Consider the following 10,185-nt stretch of genomic DNA (forward strand, 5'->3'; position numbering starts at 1 on the left):
TTTTATAATACCTGAAAGTCATATGAAATTCAAATTTAAGTGTCCATAAGTGTCAGTCAGTTTTGTCGGAACATAATATAAGCACTTTTTGATGGATGGCCTGGGCTGTTACCCTGCCACAGCAGCAATGTTGAGTAGTGCTGACAGATGACATTGTCCCAAAGCCTAACATATTTGTTATCTGCTCTTTACAACAAATTTTTTGCTGACGTTGCCCTAGACCAAACTTGGTGAACAAGAAGTTAGGATACTCTTAACTGGGAAAATTTGAGCCATGCACTCATCATAGGGAACAAATATCTTAGAGTTGCTGAACACTTAATATGAATCAGGCACTGCTATGAACACTTAATTTGTATTAACTTATTTAATCCTTTAAGAATCCAAGTGGAAAAAAAATTTATCATCTATTTGATAGTTATAGTAACTAAGACACAGATATGTTAAAGAATCTGGTAAAAGTCACACACCTGAGCCATAGCTAGATTTGAATCAGATCAACTGATTCCAGAGTCCTCTCTCAACCCCGACAAGGTCTATTCTAGAACAAAATGGGATGAAGGGCAAGGAGATTAGATTTTTAAACTAGTATCAACTAGGTAAGACTTGTTCTCTGAAGTGATTGCAATGATGTTAGCCAACCTTCACTGAGCATCTACTCTGGGCTAATACTAAGAATTCTGACATGTTGTCTTTGTGAGGAAACTAGGCTTAGAAAGGTCACAGAGATTTGTCCAGTCACATGAGGTAGTATCAAGGCTTCGGTGAGAAGACAGGACTGTTGCATTCTAGGTCCTGACCATGTATCTAGGGCCTGAGTGTTATACAGCACCACACTCATCTCAGAGATGAAGTAAGATAAGATACCTAATGAACTTTAAAGGACTTTCACATTCTAGGTACCCAGTGAAGGTTAGTCTCCTTTCTTCTTTCTCAACTTTTCTTATTCATACTGTGGAGATATCTATTAATAAGAACTTACATGTGTACTTGGAAAGTTCTATTGTCTTTTTATTTCTTATGGTACCAGGAATGGAATCAGGGCCTCACATATACTAGGTATCACTCTACCATGGAGCTACATCTTCAGCCCTTTTATTAATATTTTTATGTTTTTATTTTAAGACAGAGTCTTATTAAGTTGCCAAGGCTGACCTCAAACTCACTGTGGTGGTTTGAATGAGAATGCCCCCCACAGACTTCAAGTATTTGGACATTTTGTCCTCAGTTGTTGGTGCTGTTTTGAGAGGTCTTAAAAGGTGAGGCCATGGTGGAGGGAGTGTGTCACGTGTGTGTGTGTGTGTGTGTGTGTGTGTGTGTGTGTGTGTGTGTGCTTAGCGAGTTCTTAGGCCTTGCTGGATCTCCAGTTGCTCTCTGCTTTCTGTGCCTGCTTGAGGATGTGAGAGCTTAGCTTCTGTTCCTGCTCTGGCCATCTCTTGCCATCAGGTCTCTCCATCTTGAAAGACTCGAATTCCCCTGGAACCATAAGCTCAGAAAAACTCTTCCTTTTATGAGTTTCCTTGGTCCTGGTGTTTTATCACAGCAACAGAAAAGTAACTAATTTATTATGCAGCCCAGAAAGGCCTTTAACGTAGGATCCTCCTGTCTCAGCATCCAGATAGCTGGGACTACAGGCCTTTAAACTCCCTTTAATCAGTTCTGCTGTTAAAAAGGCAGAACAAGCACATGTCTGTAATCCCAGCACTAAAGAAGTAAAGGAAGGAGAATTATGAATTTGAGTCCAGCCTAAGAGGATACATAGCAAACTGTGTTTCACTTATAGCAATAGTAATGATAACGATTAATTAATTGACTAAATAACAGAGCAAAATGAGCCATGGCTAAATAAAAGAGGAAAGAATTTTCAACATGCATGGCAGAAGGCATGCCACATAAAGAAAAAGTCTAAAGCTGGGGATCATTTTATTTGGAAAGGAAAGCTCCCAGAGGCACAATGTTTACAGTAGAATAAGCTGATGATAGGTATAGGAAAGGCTAATCAGGACTTGGTATTTGCTTTTCACCCCAAATACAAGAACCAGACTGTTGAACTCATTGTATAATAGCTGTGTCACCTTCCACCTTGGAACATTATCAAAGTAAGATTTACCCTCCCTTCCTCCTGACTGCAGTGCCAAGCCACACCTCTAGTCCCAGTTGGTACACAAGACACTACACTCTACACGTATTATTGAGAATCTGAAAATTTCCAGAAGGAAGGTGTGTGGAGGCTGTGGATGAAGCTGAAGCCTGGTGAGGTGAAAGGTGTCCACATTTGCATGAGGACCTCATTGCATATCTAGATTACCTTTGGCCTCAAAGTCCGAGGAATTAGACTTGAGTTCCTGGCTAGCTTAATGACCTTTCTGAGACTCAGTACCTCCTTATTTAACATGGTTGAAGAGTCAAATAATGATTGCAGAAATATTTTGTAAATGCTAAGTGTACTGAGGCCCAGTTCCCAGCTTGGTGCTTTTCCCTCTAAGTTATCCTGCTCCTTAGAATGGTGTGCTCTTAGAAGGAGCACAGTGCTAGATTTCTGAAAAAAGGGGTCAAAAAGCTGGAAGAGGCAGTGCCCCTCTTCCTTTACTTCCTTTCATCAACAATAAAGTGCAAACTTCAAAAGGAACAAATTTGAAAATGGTGAATACTGGACTCTGAAACCTTTTCCAGAGTGGAACCCTGTGGTCAGATACTGGCGCAGACGATCCTTGGACGACTTGGTTGCCATCCAAGTCTGTTTTCAGTGGAGAATAAAGTTCATGTTTTGGAAGCAGTATCCTTGACTTTTTTATCCTGTTATTCAAATAGTTCCTAATAATCTTCAACATTTATACACTCAAGAGACCTTGAAGGAAAAGGATGCAGGTCTCCAGTCTTTTTTCCTTCCTTTTGCTAATGAATACATGTTTTCTTTCTGAATTCACTGGCCTTATCCTATCATCCTATTTTTCCCACTCAAATAACCCCATTTAAAGAAGCCAAATAGTAAAATTTAGGTTTCCAAGTCCAGGGTTGAAGTCATTGTTATGAGTTCCTTTTCAATATGACAAACCTAAGTAGAATGGGACTGAAGTTTGTAGTACATGAACTCATACTGCATAAATTAGCTGCAATAGGTATGGGTGTTTCTGGTGCCACCTATTGGTCATTCCATAAGAGTGAACTATATTGCAGTAATGTTGGTCATGAAAAGGAACGTTAAATGTAATTTATGCTGTAACATTCAAGGGGATGATTTCACCAGACTGGCAAAATACTCAAATAGAGCTATGTATTTGAACATAATCTTTAGGCACATCTACTTTAAACTACAGGACTGTTTTGCTATGTAATTTTACCATGGTTTATTCATTAATTAAATTTGTGGAAATGTATATATAATGAGGCGTAATCTCTGCAAACTCTGAGATTAATAAACCAATACTCATATTTAGATTAATTTTTTCTAGTTTTTGATTCAGAATTGCTGTTGGTGTCCTGTTCAGATCCTTCTACCAGCCTGTGAAACCAGGTAGTTACCCTCAGCTGCTGGGAGAGTTGTTTAATACAATGCATAATGACCCCCTCCCTTCTTTAGAGAATTGCATTCAGCCAAGAAGAAGTGTTCCCGAGCAAATAGAGCCACCCTGACCAGAAGGCTTTGTACACACCACACACACACACACACACACACACACACACACACACATGAGACCTCTATAGCTAGAGGCCAATGACCAACTTTTTGCAGGAACAAAAGGGGACACACACACACACACACACACACAGAGACACACACGGCCTCATACGAACACACATACACACACACACACACACGAGACCTCTATAGCTAGAGGCCAATGACCAACTTTTTGCAGGAACAAAAGGCCAGCTCACTTAACCTTAAACTGGGAACCACTATGGTACAATTTGTGCTTCAGAGCTCCCCATGGGATCATGCTGAAATGAGACATCAACTGGGACCAAATTCTGGTTTACCCCTTTCCATGTTTTATCCTGTTTCTCTCACCTCCTTTCTTGATAACACTCAATAAATCACTTGAACACAAATCCCTATCTCAGGATTTGACCTAAAAAAGAACTATCCTATGAAAAAGGTATTTCTGCAATGATGAAAGCCACAACAGACAAATAATCTTTAGGATTTTGTAAATGCATTTTTCCCCAGTATGTTTGGGTGGCAAACACCGAACAAAGCAATTATCCTCCACACACAGCAAAGCCCAGACAAAAAGAAAGACAGGAGGGGTGATCCTGCACTGTGGTACAGTGCTAGAAAATACCTCTTTGAAATGGCACTTTGCCCAAGTTTTCTGAGAAATGTGTTTAGTGTCAAAATAGTATATCCACGCTGGTGTTAGATCTAGTGCTCCCATGGGGCAATGAAAAATAACCTGGAATTTGAGGAGTTGAGGCTTTTACATTTCTGCATCTTTTGGAGGAATTGGGCCCTTTGGCTTGTGCCAAGGAGAACTTTGGACAAAAAAAATCTCAGAAATGGAACTTCATAAAGACATAATGAAATAATCAAAACTCAAAGATGAAGAATTTTTAAAATCACAAATATTTTCAATACATTGTGTTGGCTAAACTAAAAATATATATGGTAAGAGTGAAACTGGACTGTTACCTCACACCACATACCAAAACCAACTTTAAATAAAGACTTAAATATGTGACCTGAAACTGTAAAACCACTAGGGAAAGACTTTGGTATTAGTCTGAGCAATAAATTTTGGGGTATGACCTCTAAAACAAAGGCAAAAACAATGCACTTAGTTGCCCACAAAAATGAGAACATAAGGCCATATTTCTGAAGATGCCACATACTTAGGTTGTAAAACACTGAGAAATCAAGCTGGATCTGAGCTGGAAGCTCCCTCCCTGTTAGATAGCTCTCATAGCACTGGAAGGTGCTATGCAAGTTCCTGGAGGAGAAAAGCCATCAATGGTCCTATTCAGTTATGTGCCCCATAAACTACAATAATGTCCTGCATGGCAATATATGACAACCAGTGCAATAGTGGCATGGCTTTTCTAGGAGTAACCAACCACTCCTTGCTTGGATTTGACACTCACTCCACAGGAGGGAACTTATGCCATATACTGCAAACCTGGTCAAGAATCCCTGGCTGAGAAAGTCATAGACCTTATAGGAGAGCCTACTACTGTTGCTTTGCTGAATGGAAATGGTGTCAAACTATCTTCTAAATACTTATGTTCGTACCCATGGATTAGTGCTTCTCTCAGCCTTCATCAGAGAAGCTTCTTTTTGCAGTGGGTGGTGTTTAAGACACAGACTCACAACTAGTCAAAGTGTGGGGGATAAGTGACTACGGAGTGCTTGGCTATAAATGAGAGACCTATCACACTACCACCTCCCAAAGGTCAGAGAATATCAGGGAAAAAGTAGAAAAATGTAAGAGCCAGAGGCTGTGGAGTAGTGCTGCAAAAGTGTCTTCTGAACATGACATAGCCACTGCACTCATGACCTCACAGCAGCTGTGATTATCTGCATAAGACTGGGTCTGTCACCATTCCACCATTCATGTGTGAGGAGCTCATGAAGCCCCAGCCCTCACTGAAGGCACTGTGGTAGGGGCTGTCATTTTCTCAGTGGTGTAGCCAATGATGAACTGCACATATTCCAGTAAGTAACTCCCCACTATGCTCATGCAAGCAAGCTTAATTAAAGTCAATGGTTAAAAAAAAAGACAGCAAAGTAGGCGGCGGGGGGGATTGTTGGGAAGAAGAATGGCTTTAGTGGGAGCAAGGAAATACCGGGGGGGGGGGGGGGGAGAGAGAGAGAGAGAGAGAGAGAGAGAGAGAGAGAGAAATGGGTGGGGGTAAAATGTCCCAAACTCAGTATATACACGTATGAAACTATCAAAGAATGTTTAATGCTTTTAATTTAAAAACACAAGCAAGAAAAGGGGAAAACAAACAAATGGGTATGCATTAAAATAAATATTTGGACAGCAAAGCAAATAATCCATAAAATGAAAAGACAGTTTATAGAATAGGAGAAAATAACTGCAAACCCTGCATATGATAAGATGTTATTATCCAAAATTGATGAGGAATACATATAACTTAATAGCAAAGACACAATCTGGGTTTTAAAATAGGCAAAGGACCTCCACAGACACTTCTCAAAAGAAGGTACACAGAATGGCCAACAGGTATATGAAAAGATGTTCAACATCACCTCCTTGATTAAAATCAAGACCGCAATGAGGTATCTTATACCTGTGAAAATGGCTATCTTTAAAGAGACAAATACAAACATTGGTAAGGATATGGAAAAGGGGGCCTCATATAATGTTGGTACAAATGTAAATTGGCATAGCTATTGTGCAAAATAGTATGGAAATTTCTGGACAAATTAAAAATAGAGCTATCACATGACCCAGCAGCCTAACTCATAGGTATACATCCAAAGGAAATGAGTTCAGAATGTCAAAGAGATATCTAGACCTCTATGTCCATTGAAGAACTGTTCTCAATAGTGAAGATACAGAATTAAACTCAGACTCCATCAGTGGCTGAATTTATGATGAAAACATGATATACACATAGAATGCAATATTATTCGTTTTATAAAAAATAAAAGGAAATCCTGTCACTTGGCATAACATGTACGAACTTGGGGAACATTACACTACACAGAATAAGCCAGACACAAAAAGACAAATACTATATGATTTCACTTACATTTGGCATTTAAAAACATTGATCCCATAGAGAGAGGGTATGATGATGGTTGCCAGGGCATGGAGTTTGGAGAAACAGAGAAGTGCTACTTAAAGGGTAAAGTTTCAGTTATACAAGATGAAGAAGAGCTGTAGAGATCTCAGGTGCAGCATGGTGACTATAATTAGTAGTGTATTATATCCTTCAAATTTGCTGGGATTTATCTTAAGTATTCTTGTCACGGGTGAAAAATGACCATGTAAGGTAATGGTTATGTTAACTAGCTCCAATTGTGATAATCATTTCATAAAGTTAAAACATTGCATTGTACACCTCAAATACATACAATTTTGTTTGTCAAATGAAGTGGGACAATAGCAGGAATTTGCATATTTTTATCTAGCAATTCTCACCTAATCCCTATAATGATAAGGAAATTTTATGTTTCCTTTGTTTTTCTTGGAGAAAATTACTATGGTGAGCCTTTATCTTAAAGAGGAAATTGAATTTCTTCATTTCCACTGTAGAAAACACTGCAGATCAGTCAGCATTCTCTCCTGGGGGTTATCTTAGTGTTCCAGTGTCATGGTTTTATCATGATGAAGCTCTGAACTATGAAAACAGAAGGCCTGGGCTCTAGCCTTACCCTGTGTCTAGCTCACAGTACCAGTGTGGTCTTCCTTTCTCTGTGAAATTTATCTGCAAAAATGGGTGATAAGATAGAGTGTGTGACCTCTAAGGTATTTTACAGTTCCCAAATTCTCTGAGTCTCATAACTTCTCCAGCTCTGAAATGGTATGGATGCTGTAATTCAGACCTCATTAGCTTGTCCCACCATGAAGCCTTCAATAGAGTCACAGAGGCAGAAAGGAGGGTCATTTAGCACAGCACTTTCCTGGAAAACAGTGTTTTGATAAGGAGAAAGGAGAAACATGATGGCAGATGTGGAGTGACTGGCCACTGCAGGCCGGGTAGGTGGAGAGTGGGAACTTGATTCTTAGCGAGCAAATGAATGATAATACGTGGCAGTATTATAACAAAAAGAAAGGGCCTAGTTCTGCAGAGCAAGCTATGAAGTAGGTCCCTGTATGCCATTGAAGTCTCAGGTCCCCTTGGTTGGCTTTTGCTGTTCATCTGGTTTCCACAGCATTCTGAAGAAAAGAGGTGCAGGAAAGGCAGACTGATATGACAGAAAGAATCCTGGAGCCAGGGTAAGGAATATGTTTCTCACCCTGCTCTTACATGAGTCTTTCCACTCACCAGGTCTCAACTTCTTTATCTGTTAAACAGGGTTCTGCAGCAGATGATCTGGAAATTTCCTTCCAGGTCTCTGGTAGTCTAACAGATGTTATCAGCTACTGTTTTTTTCTTTGCATATGTCTGAAAACCATTTTCTTAAAAGACATTCCTTTGTATTATTTTAGAATATAAAGAAAGGAAATTAGGATTGGATTCTTGAAAGCAAGAGAGATAACAGAAACATAGTAAAGCAGGGACACTTATAATTTGTTTTGAGGAAAGATATCCCTAGGTAGTCCAGAGGATTCTGGCCCCTGCCTCCTCAGTACTGAGACTATAAGCAAGCACCATACCCAGCTTTATTCAAATTCTTGAAATTGAAAAGTTTATGGCTACTGAAGCAAAATCAGATTAAAAAAATAAGGTATCTGGACATTCCTAGGATATGATAAATGCATTATCCTCAATGTCTACCGTGTTTAGAGAAGGAATTACACTAACCTTAGCAAGACACAGTATAAAGACTCAACAAGCAGTTGTTAAGTAGTTAACTTTACTATAATGGACTCCAGAAGGAAATAGCTTATTATCAGAAGTTCCTTTCAGTTCTAATATCCTATGGTATATTTTGTGCAGAGGAGACCTGTGGAGGCAGTGACACATTACACAGCCCATAGAGTTAAAGGGACTTGAGTTGGAATATCAATGCTATTTACTGTGGGACTTTAGGCTAGTTTTTTAATTTCACACACTCTGATTCTTCCATCTGTAAAACAGATAGAGTAACAGTAGCTGTCACATAATTCTGTTCATTTAACAAATACCAAGTACTTACTAGGCTCCAGAAATGTACTAGTGAACAAGCTAGTCAAGACCCTGATACCATAGGGTTCACATTCTAGATGAAAGAGAAAATAATAGGTAAACAAACACTAAAGATAGTGATATATATAGAGAAAGATACATTCTTAAAAAACTTTGGAGGAAATAAAGTAGGGTTAAGGAGTAAATGATTGAAGGGAATGGTTGGACATGAATATGAATGTCCAAAAAAGATCTCTCAGAGCAAATGACACTTATCATGGGAAGTTCTAGGGGAGGTATTCTAGGCAGAAGAGAGAACCAAAACCCTATGCAGGTACTACCTGGCATGTTTTAGGGAGTGATGAAAGATCAAGGTGGTTATAATGTACTGAGCAAAACAGAGAATACGATGAAAAAGAGGAGAGATGGAGTCCGCTCTCAGAGGTTTCTGTAGGCATGATAAATTGTATTCCACTTGCAATGAGAAAGTGTGTACAGAAGGGAACATGATTTGTGGAGTTGTTTGTAGAGGAACGCCTTGCTTAGAGACTAGGCCATCAGTGAGCTATATTGAAACGGTACACAGAGAGCAGACAGTCATCGGGGACAACTGATAGGAGCACTGGACAGTGCAAAGCAATGGAGAGAGAGAAGCAATTCAGATTTCATTTATAGCCTACTTATAATGTGGATTAAATGAAACAATACATGTAAAACACTTAACAAGTACCTGACTCAATTAAGTGCCTGCTACAGATAATAGGATCTCATATAATGAGCTGGTTGCAGTCCCATATAACAAAGAGGAATCTGATAAATATTTAGGTCAGAGATCTAAGGTGCAAATTAGCAAAGTGGTCCAATCACTCATTATTTGTATGGTACTTGGGTAAGCCACATTTGGGGCTACAGCTTCCCCATGCATTAAGGAACAGACAAAAAGAACTCTACAGTTGCTTCCAAACATTAACATTCTACGAATCTTTTTTTATGGGCTATATCAGTTAGGGTACTATCAGTGAAACAAAGTCATTATGAGTAAAATAGAAGAAAGACTTTATTATAAAGATTACACTTTACAAAACTATAGAAGCTAATAAAGTATTCCATGGAAGGCATTGCCTCCGTGCCTCATGTTGTATCTGAAGTCACCTAAGACCAGCCAGACCTGCAGTCAGGATGAAAGGCTGAAGGCTGGGTGTGACATTTGTGAAACGCAGGGCAAAGTGGAACCCACAGTGATAAACTGTTTTTAACCACCCCCAACTTTGATTAAGCAGGTGACTGGAAAAAGTCACAGAACTATTCATTTAGCAACCAGGACTCAGAGTTAGATGAGTTCTTCAGGGGCTGGAGGGACTACAGGTCCAGCTACTGCCCTGTGTTAATAGGTGATCCTACAGATCAGTGACACTGTGTGTGTGTGTGTGTGTGTGTGTGTGTGAG

The sequence above is a fragment of the Nannospalax galili genome, unplaced genomic scaffold, assembly GCF_000622305.1.
Source record: "Nannospalax galili isolate Female #2095 unplaced genomic scaffold, S.galili_v1.0 scaffold278, whole genome shotgun sequence".
Taxonomy (NCBI): Eukaryota; Metazoa; Chordata; class Mammalia; order Rodentia; family Spalacidae; genus Nannospalax; species Nannospalax galili.